The following is a 23,810-nucleotide window of genomic DNA, read 5'->3' as shown; positions in this document are numbered from 1 at the left end:
GTAATATCTTATGTTTCACCGAGTCGTGGCTCAACGGCGACATGGTTAATATAGAGCTGGCTGGGTTTTCTATGCATCGGCGACACAGAACAGCTACGTCTGGTAAGATGAGGGATGGGGGTGTGTGTCTATTTGTCAATTAAAGCTGGTGCGCAATATCTAATATTAAAGAGGTATTTCTAAGACTATCTACCAATATATTTTTCACATATATTAATCATAGCCATCTATTTACCACCACAAACTAATGTTGGCCTTAATAAGACTGCACTCAACGAGCTGTATAAGGCCATAAGCAAACAAGAAAATGCTCATCCAGAAGTGGTGCCCCTAGTGGTCGGGGACTTTAATGCAGGCAAACTAAATACATTTTACCTCATTTCTACCAGAATGTCACATGTGCAATTGTGATTGTGGACTACAGGAAAAGGAGAACCGAGCACACCCCCGGTCTCATCGACGAGGCTGTCGTGGAGCAGGTTGGGAGTTCCAAGTTCCTTGGCGTCCACATCAGCAACAAACGAACATGGTCCAAGCACACCAAGACAGTTGTGAAGAGGGCACGACAAAACCTATTCCCCCTCAGGAGCCTGAAAAGTTTTGGCATGGGTCCTCAAATCCTCAAAAGGTTTTACCCTGCACCATCGAGAGCATCCTGAAGGGATGCATCACTGCCTGGTATGGCAACTGGCCACTGTAGTCATAGACTGTTCTCTCTGCTACCACACGGCAAGCGGTATCGGAGCGCCAAGTCTAGGACCAAGAGCCTCTAAACAGCTTCTACTCACAAGCCTTAAGACTTCTGAACAGCTAGTCAAATTGCTACCCAGATTATTTGCGTTGCCCCCCTTCCTTCTACGCTGCTGCTACTCTCTGTTATTATCTTTGCATAGTCACTTTAATAACTCTACCGACATGTACATATTACCTCAATTACCTCGACAGCGGTGTCCCTGCACATAGACTCTGTACCGGTACCCCCTGTATATAGCCCTGCTGTTGTTATTCACTGCGGCTCTTCAAATATTTGTTATTCTTATCCCTTACTTTATTTTGAGGTATTTTCATAAAACTGCATTGTTGGTTAAGGGCATGTAAGTAAGCATTTCACAGTAAGGTCTACACTTGTAGTATTCGTCACATGTGACAAATAGCATTTGATTTGATTTGACTAACCTGAACCTCCAAAAATTGACTCAGCACCGGTACTTCCTGTATATAGCCTCATTATTGTTATTTTATTGTGTTACTTTTTATTACTTTTTTATTTTATTTTATTTAGTAAGTGTTTTCTGAACCATATTTCTTGAACTGCATTGTTGGTTAAGGTCTTGTAAGCATTTCACACTGTTGTATTCGGCGCATGTGACAAATAACATTTGACTCGATTTGATTTGAAATATGTTTATGCAATCAACAACATTAGATTTGAATTTGATTTTGGAATTGCTCATTTTGATGGTTGACGAGTTGTCGAGTTGAAGATTATTTTCAAATGAATTAGATGACATATTAGTAGCCTTTCTTTGGTACAGTGCACGCAGATCGCCTCGATCCCTCCGACAGTCAAATAAACGGTGAGGCATTGAGATTTTTTTTACTGACAGTAAGGCAAATAATATATTGAGAAATATAACGCATGACTTTCAACACAAAGTAATATTGTAACGAAACGGATTACCCTTGTTACAAATCCCAACACTGGAGACAGGTCATTTGCCCAGAAGCCCGAGACAAAGATTAGACTAGTATGGGACATCAGACATTTATTTATAAGATGGCTATAATACATTTGGCTCGTTATCCTGGGTAGATCAGCATGGTGTTTGAGAGCGCATCCTGTCCCATGGTGGCTCTGCCCTGCAGTGTAATGATGGGTAATGGCTGCAGTGGCCGTCCCTGTTTATTTCCTGTCATTTCCTGAGAAGTGATGTCTCTTTTTGTGATTTCGTGTTCTAAAGGGATTACATGGGAGATGAGATGAAATGGTGCCGGAATTGCCCTCTCTGTATCCCTCTACCCCTCTGTTTTCTCTCTGGCTCGTTATCTCTCTCAGTCATCTATCTCTTTCTACCTCTCTCTCTGGCTAGTTATCACTCTCTCTCTCTCTCTCCTCTATTTCTTTCTACCCCTCTCCCTTTCTCCTCCTCTCTCTCTCTCCCTCATTTTCTCTGTCTGATTATCTCTCTCTCAATTCAAGGGGCTTTATTGGCATGGGAAACATGTGTTAACATTGCCAAAGCAAGTGAGGTAGATAAGAGTAGAATAGTCTCTCTCTCTCTCTCTCTCTCTCTCTCTCTCTCTCTCTCTCTCTCTCTCTTTCTCTACTTTAACAGTTATTCACTAACACTTCCTGCTAATGGGCAAGGTGCCATCCAATTCTTGCCATCCCAAACCCCCACATCAAGAGACTAGAAAACATTTTCAGCAATGGCATCATAGATATAGGCAACAATACTCAATTAGCAGTAACAGTGGCACTTTGATTATATGTCTAATATGGTAAACTCCTTCTTTTGCAATGCCTTTATGTGGTTTGAATTACCTTGTGGGTTGTGAGTCAAAATTGAATACCAACCTCTAAATCCTTTGTTTGTTTTCAATGTATTCACTTCCTCTGTTCATTGAGTTTTAATGTGACAACTTTAATCCCTTTTAACTTTTAAACCTTGGTAATAAGTCGGTATGTGCACTTCTTTCAGCGACGGTTTGCGTTGCAGCTTTAAGCTCGGAAACGCTATGGCGTCTAGTTGTTTGCTCTCCAAACTGAACCCTTCAGTCAGTAAACACTGTGTTTCAATGGTCCCTGGTTGGGCCTCAGTGCAAACACACAGGTTCTGACCTGCATATTGACTGTTGACAATGGATGGTTTTTATGAATAAAGAAGGAAACAACATTTGCAAACAGCGGTCATATTCAGCTCATTAGGGGCAAACTATCTTAATGAATTATTGGCAGAGGAGGAAATATGAACTACCAGTGATATGGGAAGGAGGGAAATGCTGTACACAGCTAAGCCATTGGTGTGCATTTAACTCGGAAACTGCTAAATGTACACCATTTTCAGAGTCCCACTGAACTGGTGTTAAAATAACACCGTTGAAAGTGTTAAAGATTTAACTCTGTTGCAATGTTAGTCATTCAACTCTTAAATTAACTTTATTGTTTGCATAGCTCTAATGTAGAGTAATACCAGCATGGTTACCCATGATACACGTCCAACCATGTCTGAGGACACCTGGGATGAGGTGAAGTGTAAATCGGCCACTAGGGGCAACAGTGGGCGCTGTCACCTTCAAGTAGGTTTTGGTTTTTCTAGGACTATGATGTTAGAGACGGGGATGATGGATAGGCATTAGCATCTGATTTCAAAGGTTATTTTCGAATCCAGTGATATAAATACATTTTTTTCCCGAGATTGATGTTTTAAGCCTATCGCAAATCTATCGCATTCATTATGACTGTCGGGGTTAGGAAAGTTGATAAGAAGATTACCTAAACCATTTAAACTGGAATAACCATTTAACTAGTGGGTGCAATAAATCAAACTAACAGATTGGATTTGTTTAGAAAAATGTATGTCATTCATCTTTGTGTAGCATAAAATCAACCAATCAATGAAGATGCAAAAAAATATATATTAGAAACAATCCCCCCAAAATCTAATTGCTGTAGAGCATGCTGGGAAATATAATAACAGACTATTTAACTCTGGTTATTAACACCAACACTGGGGAATATTTTACAACACTGAGTGTTAGTTTTACTCTTAAAGAGTGAATTTAACTCCTGAATCAGTATTGGCAATTTTACTAAGAAAAATCAACAAAGGCCAATTTGCTGTGTATGTTCCATCTCTATCAATTCCTTTTAATATTTTCCCTTTGCTCTGAACATAATATTATTCTGTATCTATCAAGTAACCTCAAAGTACCCCCCTGTTGTTTTCTTCAAAGTACTGTATCTGCCTCATATCACATCACTTTTGGTTCTCTGCAACAGCTCACTTGGAAGGGAGAGGAAAGAGAGAAAAATAACAGCATTTCCATTTGCACCAAACATGCAAGGACATGGTGAAAACTGCTCCGAGCAGAGATTTGCTCCTGTTAATATGTTTCAAACAGACTATTAGGATTGCATTCCTTCAATAGCTGCTAGCCACTAGCACGGTGGGCCTCCTGTGATGGGTTGACACCACAGGGCCAGGTAAAAGGGAAATCAATGAGAGTCAAGTGCATATAAACAGGATATTATGTGTGAGCAGATTCCAGCGCACGAACACCAGCGAGAGCCCAGGAGCCAATACGGTTAAGCTCCACACACTAATCGATTCCTAATCAGGTGGAGATACCGCGTGTGTGTGTGTGTGTGTGTGTGTGTGTGTGTGTGTGTGTGTGTGTGTGTGTGTGTGTGTGTGTGTGTGTGTGTGTGTGTGTGTGTGTGTGTGTGTGTGTGTGTGTGTGTGTGTGTGTGTGTGCGTGCGTGTGTGTGTGTCTGAGAGTGAGTAAGTGTTAGTAGATTGATGTAACTGTTTGAATGAGAGTGCTCATGCATTTGTCAAAGGAAAGGCAAATCATATTAAACAGCCTTATTGTACACCTCTCTGTGATGGTGAAGTACTGGACTTAGCACAGAACTGGAAAGTTGTCGGTCTGATGTTCAAGTCTACTTGATGACATGTCTTTAAAAAAAATGTAGAACTACATTTGGACAATACTCTAATAAAATAGCATGATTTAAAGAAGACTGCAATGCTATTTGTAAGTTGAATATAATATAATAATACGACACATCGATATTAGAAGAACATTGCAGTAATGTTTTCAGAACCTCTTCCATTTTCATTGTATGTATGTTCTTTGAACATTATTGGAACATCATTTTATAAAATGATTCTGTATTATTTTTTTGAGTCTTGCAAAAAAAAAACAGAACCACTTATGCTAAATCCAGACGTAATTGCTGAAGTATGTTCAGGGAACGTTATTGGAACAATTATGTCATAACCTCACACTATAACATGAGTGTCTTGTGGTGATGTTCCCTGCATGTTGTTTTGGGTGTTTAGGATGACGCCTCTGTAATGTTTTTTTTCTTCAGAACCTAGTCAATTGAATCGTTGTTGTTGAAGTTTGATCAGGGAATGCTTTTGGAACACCATGTCATAATGCTCTTCTCAGGGGAGCAACTTTTGTTTTAGAAGTGGGGGACACAACTTTTTTGATTAGAAAAATTCCAGTCGGATAAACACTCCAAACAGCCTACCCGACTGCTCGGAGGCGTCCGCATGGTCCTAACGCACACCGTTCCCTTGTTTTGCATCTCATTCCAATGATAAAACTGGGGGGGGGACAAATATGCAATTTCACAATGTGGGTCCCCATTGAAATTTGCACTAATGGTTCTTCTATAACTTTATGCGAGTTTTGTAGGATTACCTGCTTGTTGTTATGGCTGTTTTCAATGACATCTCCAACAACATTAGCAGAACGTTCTTTTAATGTTTTCTCAGAACCACTCCCATTAATCCCATATTTTTTGGCGGCGGTATGTTCTAAGAACATAACTGTAACGTTGTTATTACATTCGCGGGCAACGTAATACGAACCTGTGCACATTTGAGTGAATGTCAGGAGAACATTCCACCGATATTTTATCTCAAACATTTTCTTAGAAACATTCAAAGAATGCTCTTGTGATGTTATCATCTTAATGTTACACCAAACTCTAACTGGAACCTAATGGGAATGTTAACTAATCCTGGGAACGTTAACTAGTCCTGGGAATGTTAACTAGTCCTCGAAATGTTCTCTCTCTCCCTCTCTCTCTCTCTCTCTCTCTCTCACTCTCTCTCTTCTCTCTCTCTCTCTCTCTCTTCTCTCTCTCTCTCTCTCTCTCTCTCTCTCTCTCTCTCTCTCTCTCTCGACAGAAGTGGGCTATATTAGTCTCTTTGATGTCTGCCTTTTATTCTATTAGAAGAATGTGTCCTAGATGCCTGTATACCCCTCTGTTCTCTGGGAGCCTGTGGTGAGCTGTCCCTGGAGTTCCTGAGTTTTTAACCTGTGCCAGGCCTCATGTGTGGCTAGATTTGAGCCAGAGCTCAGAAAGTGTGTTGGATTTCAGCTCTCAACAGTGGCTGCTACCATGTGTTTGTAAATACATCTGTGTTAATGACTAAGTTGGTTCTTGATGAACGTTTGTTTTTTCACATAAACAAATTTCCCAGAACTATCTGAGCGGCTCAGACTGAGGTAGCTACTTAGCGGCCCCGTCGACCCCCAGGCTCCAGGGACTAATCCACGGGGGTTAAAGGTCATCCTCAGGGTCTTGATCCTGGAGAAACCCCTGGCTGGGTATGTTTCATATTTCTCCTCTATGGCCAATGTCTAAATACATCATAATACCTCTCATTACTCTCTCCCGGTGAGCCCCTGTAACACCCTGCTACTCCTTGCCACCACCCCCCAACAGGGTTCAATAGAGTAGTAAGGGCCTGAAGGGAACCAGAGGACCAACACGGGCCATAGCCCTCCTTAGCCCATGATTAGAGCCTTTCCTTGGGCTAGGATTGTGACCTGTGGCCCAGGCCTGTGTGAACCTTCCTTTAATTATATTAGCTGTGGTGTTCAGACCCTTGGCCTTGCCTTTCACAAGCACTTTAAATCTCCAGGGTGGTTTTCATCACCAACTGATTTGAAAGTGCTTTGGTCGTCTATGCTAAGCTCCATCATCATAACTATTTGTCAGACAAGGTCATGTCACATTAACTATTGAAGATGTAGTTAATGTGCATGGCCCTCCTTTTTTAATTTTTTCATCACTGGCACTTTTAAGCCTGAGACGGGCCTGAGTGACAGCTACGGCCCGCCCATGTCTTATCCTGACAGAGTGGGTGGTCAAGTTGACGCGCGCACACACACACACACACACACACACACACACACACACACACACACACACACACACACACACACACACACACACACACACACACACACACACACACACACACACACACAGACATACACACACACGCACACGCACACCACCTCTCTCCGTAATGATAATCTGCTAGCTGTGAGTAATGATCACCCCAAATGCTTGGTTGCACTTTCATGTCCCCTCTCAATCAAACACTACCCACCTGAGAGCTAAAGTTACCAGCCATTACCACAGGTTCACAGAGATTTACTGTACACAACAGACAAACTCAACGGTTTCAAGTCCAAGTTTACATTACAGCTACCTCTCTCTCTCACACACACAGATGCTTAGTTTTCTACCTCTCTTTTTTACCTCTCTACGTGACAGAGCCGGCAGGGAGAAGGCTGTTGGCTACAATCTCAGTTGGAAATGGTTAAAAATATCTATAATGAATAATCAAGAGTCACTTGAAGGCATAAAGCGCGCTGCTTGCCTGTGTAACCTAGCCGTGTAGCGCAGCTCAGCATCATATCCCAGAGGACCTCAGAGATGGAATTAGCGTCGTGTTCCATCTAATTGCTCAGCGCTGGCAAATTAAGGTGCCCTTATTCAACTACGCATTTGTGAGAACGTATTCATGCTGTTTGTTTCATGTTTAAATCGACAGATATTTGCACATGAACAGATGAAGCATCGTTGTTAATTGCATTGAGTTGGGTAGTGTTTGGGAGCTAAAGTATCACAGAGAGACTAAATTGGCTTCACTCACACTGATTAGCAGTCATTTATTACTAGGACACAGTTTGTTTCCTTTAAAACTTAAAACACAATATAGAAATATGCACAAAGAAATGCAAATGCATTGCAAATGCCTTTGTTGGGTGAAACAGTGTGGATCTGTGATAGCATAATGCTAATGCATTCTTAGTGATTATATACAGTGCATTCGGAAAGAATTCAGATTCCTTGACTTTTTCCACATTTTGTTACATTACAGATTTATTCTAAAATAGATTAAATTATACTTTTTACTCATCAATCTACAGACGGTAACCCATAATGCCAAAGATAAAACATTTTTTTGATTTTGTTACAAATTTACAAAAAATAAAAAACGGAACTAGCTTTTTTACATAAGTATGCAGACCCTTTGCTATGAGACTCAAAATTGAGAATAGGCGCTCTCAATAGTCACTCTGACAGAGCTCCAGAGATCCTCAGTGGAGTTGGGAGAACCTTCCAGAGAACAACCATCTCTGCAACACTCCACCAATCACTCCTTAATGGTAGAGTGGCCAGATGGAAGCCACTCCTCAGTTAATGGCACATGGCTGCCCACTTGGAATTTGCCAAAAAACACCTAAAAACTCTCAGAGCATTAAAAACAAGATTCTCTGGTCTGATGAAGCCAAGATTGAACTCTTTGCCCTGAATGCCAAGTGTCACGTCTGGAGGAAACCTGGCACCATCCCTATGGTGAAGCATGGTGGTGGCAGCATCATTCTGTGGGGATGATTTTCAGCGGCAGGGACTGGGAGACTAGTCGGGATCAAGGCAAAGATGAACGGAGCAAAGTACAGAGAGATCCTTGATGAAAACCTGCTTCAGAGTGCTCAGGACCTCAGACTGGGATGAAGGTTCACATTTCAACAGGACAAGACCCTAAGCACACAGCCAAGACAACGGACAAGTCTCTGAATGTCCTTGAGTGGCCACACCCAGAGCCCAAACTTGATCTCGATCTCTGGAGAGACATGAAAAATAGCTGTGCAGCAATGCGCCGCATCTAAGCTGACAGAGCATGAGAGGATTTGCCTTAAAACCTGTTTTTGCTTTGGCATTACAGGGTATTGTGTGTAGATTAATGAGGGAACAAAAACAATTTAATACATTTTAGAATACGGCTGTAATGTGACTCAAAGTAGCCACCCTTTGCCTTGATGACAGCTTTGCCAACTCTTGGCATTCTCTCAACCAGCTTCATGAGGTAGTCACCTGGAATGCATTTCAATTAACATGTGTGCCTTGTTAAAAGTTAATTTGTGGAATTTCTTTCATTCTTTAATGTGTTTGAGCCAATCAGTTATGTTGTGACAAGGTAGGGGTTGTACACAGAAGATAGCCCATATTTTGTGAAAGACCAAGTCCATATTATGGCAAGAACAGCTCAAAAAAAAGGAAAAAGGAAACGACAGTCCATCATTACTTTAAGACATGAAGGTCAATCGATCTTGAAAATGTCAAGAACTTTAAAGTTTCTACAAGTGCAGTCGTAGAAACCATCAAGCGCTATGATGAAACTGGCTCTCATGAGGACTGCCATAGGAAAGGAAGACCCAGAGTTACCTCTGCTGCAGAGGATCTTAATAAGGAGCGGACCTTTTTTTTCTTCAATTCTTGCCTCTAATGACATACTGAAATCTAAATGCCTGTAGCTCAGGACCTGAAGCAAGGAAATGCATTTTCTTGATACCATTTGAAAGGAAACACTTTGAAGTTTGTGGAAATGTGATATTAAGATAATAAGATATAAGATAATATAACACATGAGATCTGGTAAAAAATTAAAGCAGGAGAATGGTCATAGTGTATTATTACAGGTTAGGTGCAATTTCAAGTGTATGTGCAAAGTTTAAATTGATCCAATGAACCATTGCATTTCTGTTCAAAATGTTGTATCTAGTCTGACCAAATGTGCCTAATTGGTTCATAACTGTGCCCTCTCCTCAAACAATAGCATGGTATTATTTCACTGTAATAGCTACTGTAAATTGAGCAGTGCCGTTAGATTAACAATCATTTAAGCTTTCTGCCCATATCAGATATGTCTATGTCCTGGGAAACATTCTTGTTACATACAACCTCATGCTATTCACATTAACCTACGTTAGCTCAACCGTCCCACGGGGGGGGATCCTGAGTTCAAGTAACAGACACTTCTCAACATCAACTGTTCAGAGGAGACTGCGTGAATCAGGCTTTCATCATCAAATTGCTGCAAAGAAACCCCTTCTAAAGGACACCAATAATAAGAAGAGACTTGCTTGGGCCAAATAACACGAGAAATGGGCATTAGACCGGTCGAAATCTGTACTTTGGTCTGATGAGTCCAAACGGGCGATTTTTGGTTCCAACAGCCGTGTCTTTGTGAGACGTGGAGTAGGTGAACAAATGATCTCCCCATGTGTGGTTCCCACCGTGAAGCATGGAGGAGAAGGTGTGATGATGTGGGGATGCTTTGCTGGTGAAACTGTTGTTGATTTATTTAGAAACCAATGCACACTTAACCAGCATGGCTACCACAGCATTCTGCAGCAATACGCAATCCCATCTGGTTTGTGCTTAGTGGGATTATCATTGGTTTTTCAACAGGACAATGACCCAAAACACACCTCCAGGCTTTGTGGCACCCCCATAGAGACTGCCAGAGGACCGGACAGCAGCCCTCCGATTTGACACACTGAAATCTGTCTGCAAAGTAGTTGGTGAACCAGGCAAGGCAGTCATCAGAAAAACCGAGACTACTGAGTCTGCCGATAAGAATATGGTGATTGACAGAGTCGAAAGCCTTGGCAAGGTCGATGAAGACGGCTGCACAGTACTGTCTTTTATCGATGGCGGTTATGATATCGTTTAGTACCTTGAGCGTGGCTGTGGTGCACCCGTGACCGGCTCGGAAACCAGATTGCACAGCGGAGAAGGTACGGTGGGATTTGAGATGGTCAGTGACCTGTTTGTTGACTTGGCTTTCGAAGACCTTAGATAGGCAGGGCAGGATGGATATACTGTAGGTCTGTAACAGTTTGGGTCCAGGGTGTCTCCCCCTTTGAAGAGGGGGATGACTGCGGCAGCTTTCCAATCCTTGGGGATCTCAGACGATATGAAAGAGAGGATGAACAGGCTGGTGATAGGGGTTGCGACAATGGCGGCGGATAGTTTCAGAAATAGAGGGTCCAGATTGTCAAGCCCAGCTGATTTGTACGGGTCCAGGTTTTGGCAAAGGGTGGCTACTTTGAAGCATCTAAAATCTAGAAAGATTTAGATTTGTTTAACACTTTTTTTGGTTACTATATGATTCCATGTGTAATTTCATAGTTTTGATGTCTTCACTATTATTCTACAATGTAGAAAATAGTAAAAATCTAGTAAAACCCTTGAATGAGTAGGTGTGTTCAAACTTTTGACTGGGACTGTATATACTGTATATATATATATATATATATATATATATATATATATATATATATATATATATATATATATATATATACATATACATATAGTGCACTGCATGCATGGTTGGTTAGCTGTAGATTGTGTTCTCTTACAGGCACCTTATAGATATCCTTGTGGTGCTTTGGCATTAATAAATACAAGCTTTTAGCGGTGAGTGCCACAAGGTACAGGGCACTTCAATGTATTTATTGCTGCAATAACATTTAAAAAATTAAAGTGGATGTGGGCTAAATGCTATTCCCATCTCCTTCACACAGCTCTCTCTAAATCAGAGTAAATGTAGGGGGAGGCTGGCTCAGGCTGGCACAGCACAGGCTAAGGGAAAAAGAAAGGCTGGGCATAGACCAGTGGTAGTGGCTACTGCTAGCCCACAATGGTATCTCATCCATTGCCGAGCAAGCCCCCATTCACATCGAGGGGGCTGTAGTGGAGAGGGTTTGAAAGCTTCAAGTTCCTCGGTGTCCACATCACTAAGGATCGATCATGATCCACGCACACCAACACTGTTGAATAGGGGACGACAACGCCTTTTCCCTCTCAGAAGTCTGAAATGATTTGGCATGGGCCCTCAGCTCTTCAAAACGTTGTACCGCTGCAAGTTGAGAGCATCTTGACTAGCTGCATCGCCGCTCTTGGTATGGGAACTGCTTGTCATCCGACCGCAAGGCAAGTAACGCGTACGGCCTAGTGCATCACTGCGACCAAGCTCTCTGGACCTCCATACCAGGGATGTGTCGGAGGAAGTCCCAAAAATGTTTCATAGACTCCAGACGCCCAAGTCATTGACTGTTCTCTGTGCTACCGCATGGCAAGCGGTACCGGTTCACCATGTCTGGAACCAACGGGACTCAGCTTCTCCCCCAAGCCATAAGACTGCTGAAGAGTTAAATAATTACCCAGACTATCTGCATTGACCATTGTTGCACTTTTTTTTTTTTACTCATATGCTGCTGGGTCACTTTATTCCTAGTAATATGTACATACAGGGCCTTCGGAGAGTATTCAGACCCCTTGACTTTTTCAAAATTTTGTTAGTTTACACCCTCACTCTAAAATGCATTAAATAGTTTTTCCCCCCTCAACAATCTCCACACAATAATCCATAAGGACAATACCCCCAAAATATATATATTTTTAACGGAAATATCACATTTTCATAAGTATTCAGACCCTTTACTCAGTACTTTGTTGAAGCACCTTTGGTCGCAAATAAAAAAGCGAGTCTTCTTGGGTATGACGCTACAAGCTTGGCACACCTGTATTGCCAGCAGCATACCACCCTGCATACCACTGCTGGCTTGCTTCTGAAGCTAAGCAGGGTTTGTCATGGTCAGTTCCTGGATGGGAGACCAGATGCTGATGGATGGGAGACCAGATGCTGCTGGAAGTGGTGTTGGAGGGCCAGTAGGAGGCACTCTTTCATCTAGTCTAAAAAAAAAATATCCCAGGGCAGTGATTGGGACACTGCCCTGTGTAGGTTGCTGTCTTTCGAATAGGATGTTAAAAGGGTGTCCTGACTCTCTGAGGTCATTAAAGATCCCATGGCATTAATTGTAAGAGTAGGGGTATTAACCCTGGTGTCCTGGCTAAATTCCCAATCTGGCCCTCAAACCATCACAGTTTCAGGACTCTCCAGAGATGTTTGATAGGGTTCAAGTTTGGGCTCTGGCTCTTTTGGCTATGTGCTTAAGGTCATGGTCCTGTTGGATGGTAAACCTTCACTCCAGTCTGAGGTCCTGAGCCCTCTGGAGCCGGTTTTCATCGAGGATCTCTCTTTCTTTACTTTGCTTCTTTCATCTTTGCCTCAATCTTGACTTAGTGTCGCAGTCCATGCCACTGAAAAACTTCCCCACAGCATGATGCTGCCACCACCATGCTTCATCGTAGGGATAGTGCAAGGTTTCCTCAAGACGTGACACTAGGCATTCAATCCAAAGAGTTCAATCTTTGTTTCATAAGACCAGATAATCTTGTTTCTCATGGTCTGAGAGTCTTTAGGTGCCTTTTGGCAAACTCCAAACGGGCTGTCATGTGTCTTTTACTGAGGAATGTTTCCATCTGGCCACTCTACCATAAAGGCCTGATTGGTGGACTACTGCAGAGATAGTTGTCCTTCTGGAAGGTTCTCCCATCTCCACAGAGGATCTATAGAGCTCTGTCAGCCTGACCATCGGGTTCTTGGTCACCTCCCTGACCAAGGCCCTTCTTCCCCGATTGCTTAGTTTGGCCAGGCGGCCAGCTCTAGTGTTGGTGGTTCCAAACATCTTCCATATAAGAATGATGGAGGTCACTGTGTTCCTGGGAACCTTCAATGCTGCATTTGTTTTGGTGCCATTCCCTAGATTGGCATTCCTCTGCCTTGACACAATCCTGTCTTTGACCTTGACGGAAGATTCCTTTGACCTCATGGCTTGGCTTTTTCTCTAACATGCGCTGTCAACTGTGGGACCTTATATAGACAGGTGTGTGCCTTTCCAAATGATGTCCAATCAATTGAATTTACCACAGGTGGACTCCAATCAAGTTGTAGAAACATCTTCAGGATGATCAATGGAAACAGGATTCACCTGAGCTCAATTTCAAATCTAACATCAAAGAGACTGAATACCTATGTAAATAAGGTATTTTTTTTTCTAAAAACCTGTTTCACGCATTGTCATCATGGGTTATTGTGTGTATATTGCAGAGAATGTTTTATTTATTCAATACATTTTAGAATATGGCTGTAACTTAATAAAATGTGGCAGAAATCAAGGGGTCTGAATACTTTCCGAAGGCACTGTATCCACCTCAACTCGGTACTGGTATAGCCCGTGTAGTGTATATAAGTTATCATTACTCATTGTGTATTGATTGTTATTTTTATTATTATCTGTTATTCATTTTCTACTTTCTTCTTTCTGCATTGTTGGGACAGGGCCTGTTGTTTACGAAGCATGCATGCACACATATAAATATGATACAGTTCACTTAGTCCTTTGTGTGGATAATTTATCCTTCCATTCAATTCCCCTTCTGAGAACTTCAACTCTCTGTGGCTGGCATCTACTGTTCTACTTCTTTCCCTGGCGTAAGAGCCGATTCCAAACAGGAGAGTTGACTTAGATTGCTTGCCTTTGGGTCCATCAGGAGAGGGAAGTGATTCTGTGAGAGAACATTAGCGGGTACACAGACAGCCCTGAGAAGAAAAAGAGTGTTTGGGTTTCTGCTCTTCTGTTGCTGAATAAATGTTCTCATGATTTATTCACTACATCCTGTGGCCCATCTGACTCCTTGGCATCGACTGGAACACACACGCACGCACACACACACACACACACACACACACACACACACACACACACACACACACACACACACACACACACACACACACACACACACACACACACGCACACGCACACGCACACACACACATATCACTCCTCTCCCTAGACTGTAAATACCTGGCTGTCTCTCTTGATTACCAGCGTCATAGCAATTGGCAGGTTTCTCATCTTTAGCCAGATCTACACTGACTTCACCTTCACTGCCTTTTGCGTAATGGCCGCTGGACGCTAGAGGGTATAATGGCGGTTCCCTTCTCAATCATTATCAGGTTTCGACTCTGCTTCTAACAGCTTCCATCTCCTGGAATGATGGAGCTGGGATCTGGCTTAAAATCAATGCCAACTGGACAACACACATCCTGAGTCCTTTTTTATTGAGGTAAAAATGTGAAGAGCATTGCTGCAATTGTGTTTTCATATGATAGTGTGTTGGATCAAGCTGTTGCAACCCTTGAGTAATAATGGAATTATAACACATGGTAATTGGAACTCATTGAGATGTTGAATGTAGGATCCACACATATTGATGTGTGCTTGCATGTGTGTGTCCACCCTTGGGTAGGTGAGTTTGTGTGTGGTGTGTGCGTGTGTGCCTGCATATGGACGTATGTGCAAGCATGTATGAGGATGTGCATGTGTGTGCGTGAGCGCTTGCGTCCGTCTGTGCGTTCCAGCATGTGTGTGTATCTATAGATGACTGGGCCACATTGCAGGACTGGGCCATGCTGCAGTGTGGAACATGCTAGGGGCACCGTGAGCGGAGCAGAGAGGATCAAGGGAGAAATTATTCTGCGTCTATTCATCCCTCCTGCCTGTCTGCCTCCTCCGACAACATGCTTTGGCAAACGCAGCAAAATCCTCAGTCATCATAATTGATATCTGCTCTTTCTCTCTCTACTCTCTTTCTCTCTCCACCTGCCTCTAATTTCTTTCTCTCTCCCTCTCTCTCTGTCCCTCTCTTTGTTTCTCCCCTGTTCTATGCTCTGACCAGCTGAATGGATGTTAGAGCATAAATGTAACACTGCAGTGGAAGAGAGAGAGCGAGGGATGTGTGAAGGAATGGGAAGAAAGGATGCAGGTGTGTGTTAATGCTCCAAGGGTGTCATGGCCATTATCCGCAGGGGCGAGTCTTGAGTGAAACAGGTGTGTGGTTGAAGATATCCCTCTAGTGGTGTCGGGCTGTGCTTTGGCAAAGTGGATGGGGTTATATCCGGCCTGTTTGGCCCTGTTCGGGGGTGTCGTTGGACGGGGCCACAGTGTCTCCCGACCCCTCCTGTCTCAGCCTCCAGTATTTATGCTGTAATAGTTTATGTGTCGGAGGGCTAGGGTTAGTGTGTTATATCTGGAGTATTTCTCCAGTCTTATCCGGTGTCCTGTGTGAATTTAAGTATGCTCTCTCTAATTCTCTCTCTCTTTTTCTCTCTTTCTTTCTTATCTTTCTCTCTCTCTCTCTCTCTCTCTCTCTCTCTCTCTCTCTCTCTCTCTCTCTCTCTCTCTCTTTCTCTCTTTCTCTCAGAGGACCTGAGCCCTAGGACCATGCCTTAGAACTACCTGGCCGGATGACTCCTTGCTGTCCCCAGTCCACCTGGTCGTGCTGCTGCTCCAGTTTCAACTGATCTACCTGCGGCTATGGAACCCTGACCTGTTCACCGGATGTGCTACCTGTCCCAGACCTGCTGTTTTCAACTCTCTAGAGACAGCAGGTGCGGTCGAGATACTCTGAATGGTCGGTTATGAAAGCCAACTGACAATTACTCCTGAGTTGCTGACCTGTTTCACCCTCTACAACCACTGTGATTATTCTTATCTGACCCTGCTGGTCATCTATGAACATTTCAACATCTTGGCCATGTTCTGTTATAATCTCCGCCCGGCACAGCCAGAAGTGGACTGGCCACCCCTCAGAGTCAGGTTCCTCTCTAGGTTTCTCCCTAGGTTCCGGCCTTTCTTGGGAGGTTTTCCTTGCCACCGTGCTTCTACACCTGCATTGCGTGCTGTTTGGGGTTTTAGGCTGGGTTTCTGCACAGCACTTTGTGACATCGGCTGATGTAAGAAGGGCTTTATAAATACATTTGATTGTGTGTGTATGTGTGTGTGTGTGTGTGTGTGTGTGTGTGTGTGTGTGTGTGTGTGTGTGTGGTAGCGTTGTGATGCTCCATCTCTGTCCTGTTTACCCTGGCGTTACCTTAGGCAGAAGGACTCCCCCTACAGTGAACAGTGGGGCTTGTGTTAAACAACAGGTGGGGGAGGTTGGAGGGTATGTGTGGCTTGTCATGATTGTCTGGTAATTTATTGAATGTAGACGCTGGTCGTTTTGTCTTGGTTGTGGCTACCACTGTAGCATGGTACATTAACGTATCACAGGAGGTTGTTAGCACCTTAATTGGGGAGGCCCGTGGTAATGGCTGGAGCTGAATGAATGGAAAGGTGTCAAATGCATCAAACATGTGGTTTTCAATGTGTTCGATGCCATTCCATTTATTCCATTCCAGCCGGTATTATAAGCCATCCTCCCCTCAGCAGCCTCCTGTGGAATATTTGTAAACTTGAACCCATTCTTCCTCTCTTCTTCTCCATCCATCGCTCTCCATATTTCTCCCTCTCTCTCTCTCTCTCTCTCTCTCTCTCTCTCTCTCTCTCGTTCTCTCTTTCTGTCTCCATCTTTCTCTCTCTCTCTCTTTTTCTCTCTCTATTTCTCTCTCTCGTTCTCTCTCTCGTTCTCTCTTTCTTTCTCCATCTTTCTCTCTCTCTCTCTCTCTCTCTCTCTCTCTCACTCTCTCTCTCTCTCTCACTCTCCCTCTCTCTCTTTTTCTCTCTCTATTTCTCTCTCCCATTCTCTCTTTCTGTCTCTATCTTTCTCTCTATCTCACTCTCTCTCGCTCTCTCTCTCTCTCTCTCTCTCTCTCTCTCTCTCTCTCTCTCTCTCTCTCTCTCTCTCGTTCTCTCTTTCTGTCTGCATCCTTCTGTCTCTCTCTCTCTCTCTCGCTCGCTCTCTCTCTCTCTCGTTCTCTCTTTCTGTCTCCATCTTTCTGTCTCTCTCTCTCTCTCTCTCTCTCGCTCTCTCTCCATCTCACTCTCGCTCCCCATCCCTGATTCCCCAGATTTCTTCCAACTTTGTGTAAAAGTGGAGCTGCTTAGGGGTCTGGAGAACTGCCTACTTCAACCAGCTTAGGCGATTGAGTTGCCATGGCAATTGTACCCAAATAACCATCATTGGGTCTGGCATGATAATAATGGTTATTACTGCTGTATGAAGACTGTTCAAGGAAATGTACACCTTTCTCTGAATCAGGGAATACGATTGTCAGTGAATGTCAGAGGTGAGCATTCTTCTAGCGCTGGAAATCATCATTAAATCCATAAAACCTGGTAAACTGTCTCTAACCTCGCTAAATTTAACTATCCACCTCATCAGCCCTGTATGTTCTAATACAAAGGGAGTATTAATGAACTGCTTATCTGGTTCAGTGAAGCAGACACACAGGTTACTGTGGTTCTCTGTCTTACAGAGAGCACTGGAACTATGGTGTTGATAAACAACACACTTCCAGTGTTGCTCGATCTCTGAGGTGCGTCAGAAAACAACATGTTCAAGTTCTACTAATGGACGTGGCGGAAAACTGGTAATGGCATCTCTAGTATATAGAGAGGTAGCTGTTGCTTACAGATACTGACGTCAATACATGGACGCTCTGATAATATCCCTGCTCTTAAAGCTCTCGCAAGCATTTATAACAGCTTTGTTGCCCTGTGTGAAGGTGTTCCACTGAGTGTGAGAGAGATACAGAGAAATAGAGAGAGGGGGGGAGAGGAAGGGAGGAATGGAAAAGGGAGGTTGGTAATGTGACTATATCCAAACCGTCTGTTCTCTCCCATCCACCAACAGCACCATTACCGGTCCTTCGCATCTCCTCGTCAGCTCTACCGGCTAATTAACGGCAGCGAGTGTTTTCCTGTGTCGCCATGGCGATTGTGCTACTCCATTACCCCTCTAATAGAAAGCTGCTGGGTTGTAATGTACCCGCCTGCCATTCCTCATTTACTCTACATTATTATAGCTAACGCATCCTAGCTAGCCTCCGGCGCTACCGCTCCTTAGGAATATGGCCTCAACAGCAAATATGGTTGTCTCTACTCTCATTCTTTTTAGACATTATCTCAAATATGTATCTGTTTCCAAAACCCTCTTTAGTGTGTATTTATGGGTCTTGATAAGAGAAGGGCAAGATGCAAATCATTGGGTTATGATGGAGGGGAGGTTAGAGGGATGGAAGGACAAGGGTGCCAGGGTCAAAGCCTGGAGGAGGTTTTATTGACTTTTTTCACTTTTCTTTTTTTTTTTTTTGGAGGGAAATGAAAGCAATCTCTGTCTGTGGGAGGCCTGGGAGGGGCGTCACTATGGAGCTTAAGCAGCCTGTCACTCAGATCTATTTAGATTCCAATTACACCTGTCAGCCTGTTCTCAGCCTTAATCTCTCTCTCTCTCTCTCTCTCTCTCTCTCTCTCTCTCTCCCCCTCCCTCCCTCCCTCCCTCCCTCCCTCCCTCCCTCCCTCCCTCCCTCCCTCCCTCCCTCCCTCCCTCCCTCCCTCCCTCCCTCCCTCCGTCTGTCTGTCCCCCACTCTCTATCACCTCTGTCCCTCTGTCTTTCTCTATCCTCTCTCTCTAAACTTGAACCCTTTCCTCCTCTCTTCTTTTCCATCCATCGCTCTCCATATTTATCCCTCTCTCTTTCTGTCTCCATCTTTCTCTCTCTCTCTCTCTCTCTCTCTCTCTCTCTCTCTCTCTCTCTCTCTCTCACACACACACCATACTTTCACTTTCTCTCTTTGCCTTTAGCCTCTGTCCATTTCTAGGCTTCGATTCCTGTCTCTCTCTCTCTCTTTCTAATAATGATGCCCATTCAGTCGTGCTGAGTGCTGCGAGGAACAGGGAACAGGGAAACAGGGAGAGCAGGGAGGTGATGTTCCTGTAACACTAGGGGTGTTGACGCTCCTTGGGATGTTGAGACAAGTGTGTTAGGAGGTTGAGTTGGGTCAAGACGGTGAGCAGAACACACAGGCTCTGTATCTCTAGCCATAGTTCCAGTCCAGACCCCCTTTCCTTACCTCCCGCCCCTAACTGACAGACAGATGGATGGATAGATGGATGGGCAGAGCAGCCTGGAAAAGGTCTCCCCCAGGGCAGAGGCTTGGTGACAGTCATTCTGAGTGATCACATCCTGCCTCTTCATGGGGTAGGCATTGGGGTGACCCTGGGAAAGGGACCTGGCTGACACTGCCAGAGAGAGAGAGGGAGAGGCCGGGGGAAGGCTGAGCAGCTGAGGATTAGGGCTATGGATGATGATGAATATTCTTTTCCCCTCCCTTTTCTTACGACCGCACAATCCTCTATTATGTCTTTGTCTATCAGGCGGCTGAGGTCAAGCTCAGCATGTGTGAAACATTGATAGTCCCCCCATATCAGCTAGAGCTAGAAGCTGCTACTGAGGAGCCATATGGCACTATCGTCCACCCAGGTCGTCCAGCCATTAAAGCACCAGCAAGGTCAATGTTGGGACATACGATCAGAGCCCATGAAACGATATTCACACACACAGATAAGCAACCAGCTCTCACAGTCTCACGTCAGAATTAGGTGTTCATCCATGTTTCTCAAACGTCAAATATCGAAGTCTTTCTAAACGTCAAATTTCGAAGTGTTTAAGGTTCATTTGAGTCATTATTAACAGAATTTTTAAGATTAGGGTTAAGTTCAGGTATTAACTCCAAATTCTTAAGGTTAGGCATTAACTCCGAATGGTTAAGCTAAAGGTTAAGGTTTGGGTTAGGCTTTAAACCAAAATATCAAAAACAACTTTCTATCGCTAGATTTCAACTTGCAACCTTTGGAATCAGATGCTTACGCCCATCTACCATTGCCGTCCACAACACCCTAACAAAACTGAAACCTACTTGAAGGTAACAATGCTCACTGTTGCCCCTAGTGGCCGGTTTATCTCCTGACATCCTCAGAAGTGGACGGATGTTGACTACTTACTTGTATCACGGGTGGCCTAGCTGCAGAAAAGAGCAACACAGAAGAGATGAAAGGTGCAGTGGCAGCCCAGTGCCCGATCTCTCTTATCAACTGTATACAAGGCTTATTTTCCATTTCTCTAGAATGATGAATTATCAGTGTTGCTCTCACCATCCCCTGTTATGTCACATTTTATTTTATTTAACCTTTATTTAACTAGGTAAGTCAGTTAAGAACAAATTCTTATTTACAATGACGGCCTACACTTGCCAAACCCGAACAACGCTGGGTCAATTGTGCGCCACCTTATGGGACTCCCAGTCATGGCCGGCTGTGATACAGCCTGGAATCGAACCAGGGTGTCTGTAGTGATGCCTCTAGCACTGAGATGAAATGCCTTAGACCACTGCTCCACTCAGGATCCCCGTATCTGAGAAGCAGAGGTGCTGTTGTGATGACATCCTGTAGGTACAATGATATGATTATAATTTTGCTTTATGCTATTGGTCAATACAGTTTTTGAATCCAAACAAGTCAGATGGTTATAAAGATGGTTGCTGTTAACGTTTTCTTCCTAACCTGTTCTGGTGAGATTCCTAAACTGTATCTATCTTCTCCCCGTGGACTTGTTGTAGAATGGTCTTTCAGGCCAGGAACTCTCTGTCTCTCTCCCTCTTTATGCTTTATGGCTGGGGGCAGTATTGAGTAGCTTGGATGAATAAGGTGCCTAGAGTGAACTGCCTGCTACTCAGGCCCAGTTGCTAATATATGCATATCATTAGTCGATTTGGATAGAAAATACTCTGAAGTTTCGAAAACTGTTTCACAGACAAAAATCCAACCAGGAAGTGGGAAATCTAAGGTTTGTAGTTTTTCAACCCTTTGCCTATCGAATATACAGTGGCTATGGGGTCAAATTGCACTTCTTAAGGCTTCCACCAGTTTTTAGAACCTTGTTTGATGCTTCTACTGTGAAGGAGGGAGGAATGGGAGCTGAATGAGTCAGTGGTCTGGCAGAGTTCACGTGAGAGTTAGCTTGAGTTCCATTGCATTTCTGAAGACAAATGAATTCTCCGGTTGGAACATTATTGAAGATTTATGATAAAAACATCCTAAAGATTGATCCTATACTTCGTTTGACATGTTTCTACAAACTGTAATATAACTTTTTTGACTTTTCGTCTGAACTAAGCAATCGCACATTGAGCATTTGGATTACTGGGCTAAACACACAAACAAAAAGGAGGTATTTGGACATAAATGATAGACTTTCAAACATTTATTGTGGAACTGGGATTCCTGGGAGTGCATTCTGATAAAGATCATCAAAGGTAAGTGAATATTTATAATGTTATTTCTGTTGACTCCACAACATTGCGAACATCTGTATGGCTTTATTTGTTGTCTTAGCACTGTACTCAGATTATTGCATGGTGTGCTTATTCGGTAAAGCTTTTTTGAAATCTGACACAGTAGTTGCATTAACTTCTTGCGTCGAGCAATCCCGGATCCGGGATCCTATTTATTAGCATAACGCAACGTTAACTATTCATGAAAATCGCAAATGAAATGAAATAAATATATTTGCTCTCAATCTTAGACTTTTGTTAACAACACTGTCATCTCAGATTTTCAAAATAGGCTTTTCAACCATAGCAAAACAAGCATTTGTGTAAGAGAATTGATAGCTAGCGTAGCATTTAGCGTAGCATTTAGCGGGCAACATTTGCAAAAAAACAGAAAAGGATTCAAATAAAATAATTTACCTTTGAAGAACTTCGGATGTTTTCAATGAGGAGACTCTCAGTTACATAGCAAATGTTCAGTTTTTCCTGAAAGATTCTTTGTGTAGGAGAAATCGCTCCGTTTTGTACATCACGTTTGGCTTAGAAACCCCCCCCCCGAAAATTCAGTCATTACAACGCCAAACTTTTTTCCAAATTAACTCCATAATATCGACAGAAACATGGCAAACATTGTTTAGAATCAATCCTCAAGGTGTTTTTCACATATCTATTTGATGATAAATCATTCGTGGCAGTTGTGTTTCTCCTCTGAAGAAAATGGAAAAATGCACGCAGCTGGAGATTACGCAATAATTTCGACGGGGGACACCAAGCGGGCACCTGGTAAATGTAGTCTCTTATGGTCAATCTTCCAATGATATGCCTACAAATACGTCACAGTGCTGCAGACACCTTGGGGAAACGACAGAAAGTGTAGGCTCATTCCTGGCGCATTCACAGCCATATAAGGAGACATTGGAACACATGCCTTCAAAATCTGGGCCATTTCCTGTTTGAAATTTCATCTTGGTTTCGCCTGTAGCATCAGTTCTGTGGCACTCACAGATAATATCTTTGCAGTTTTGGAAACGTCAGAGTGTTTTCTTACCAAAGCTGTCAATTATATGCATAGTCGAGCATCTTTTCGTGACAAAACAGGAAGATTTTTTTATCCAAAAATGAAAAGAGCGCCCCCTATATCAAAGGAGTTAAGTGTGCATTGAATTCAAAATAAATCACAGACAATGTCACCAGCAAAGCACCCCCACCGCATCACACCTTCTCCTCCATGCTTCACGGTGGGAACCACACATGGGGAGATCATCCGTTCACCTACTCCGTGTCTCACAAAGACAAAGGGTGGCTACTAAGAATCTCAAATATAAAATCGATCTAGATTTGTTTAACACTTTTTTGGTTACTACATTTATGTTACATGTTTTTGATGTCTTCACTAATATTCTACAATGTAGAAAATAGTACAAATGAAGACAAACCACGGAATGAGTATGGTTTACTGTGACTGGTACTGTGTGTGTTTTGATAAACTTTGTTACAATACTATTTGCATAGTCTTAATATGGTCTCTGGTAGATGTATATACTGTATCTAAAATACTACCCAGTACAAAGGGATCACGTGTGTGTGTGTGTGTGTGTGTGTGCGTGCGTGTGTGCGCATGTGTGTGTCTGTGAGCAGCGTTGGGTGCAAACGCAGCCCATCTGTGGTTAATAATGTTTAACACATCTGATGCGCTCCACCACTGCTTCTGCCACACCGTAAATCACACACATCTGCTTTCCTGATCTCCTACTGCTGCAAACACACACACACACACACACTACAGGGCCCAATGCGCTCCCATACACACCCACGCTCTGCTCTCCCACATGATCCCATTTATCACTGCTTAGGTCACGTTTTATGTTGAGGAGGTGGGGTAGTGTATGTGTGTGTGTGTGTGTGTGTGTGTGTGCAGGTGCTGTGTGAGTGAATGTTGAAGAAGTGTGTGTGTTCGT

This window comes from Oncorhynchus masou, chromosome 10, assembly GCF_036934945.1.
Source record: "Oncorhynchus masou masou isolate Uvic2021 chromosome 10, UVic_Omas_1.1, whole genome shotgun sequence".
Lineage (NCBI taxonomy): Eukaryota > Metazoa > Chordata > Actinopteri > Salmoniformes > Salmonidae > Oncorhynchus > Oncorhynchus masou.
This window is presented reverse-complemented; position numbering follows the sequence as displayed.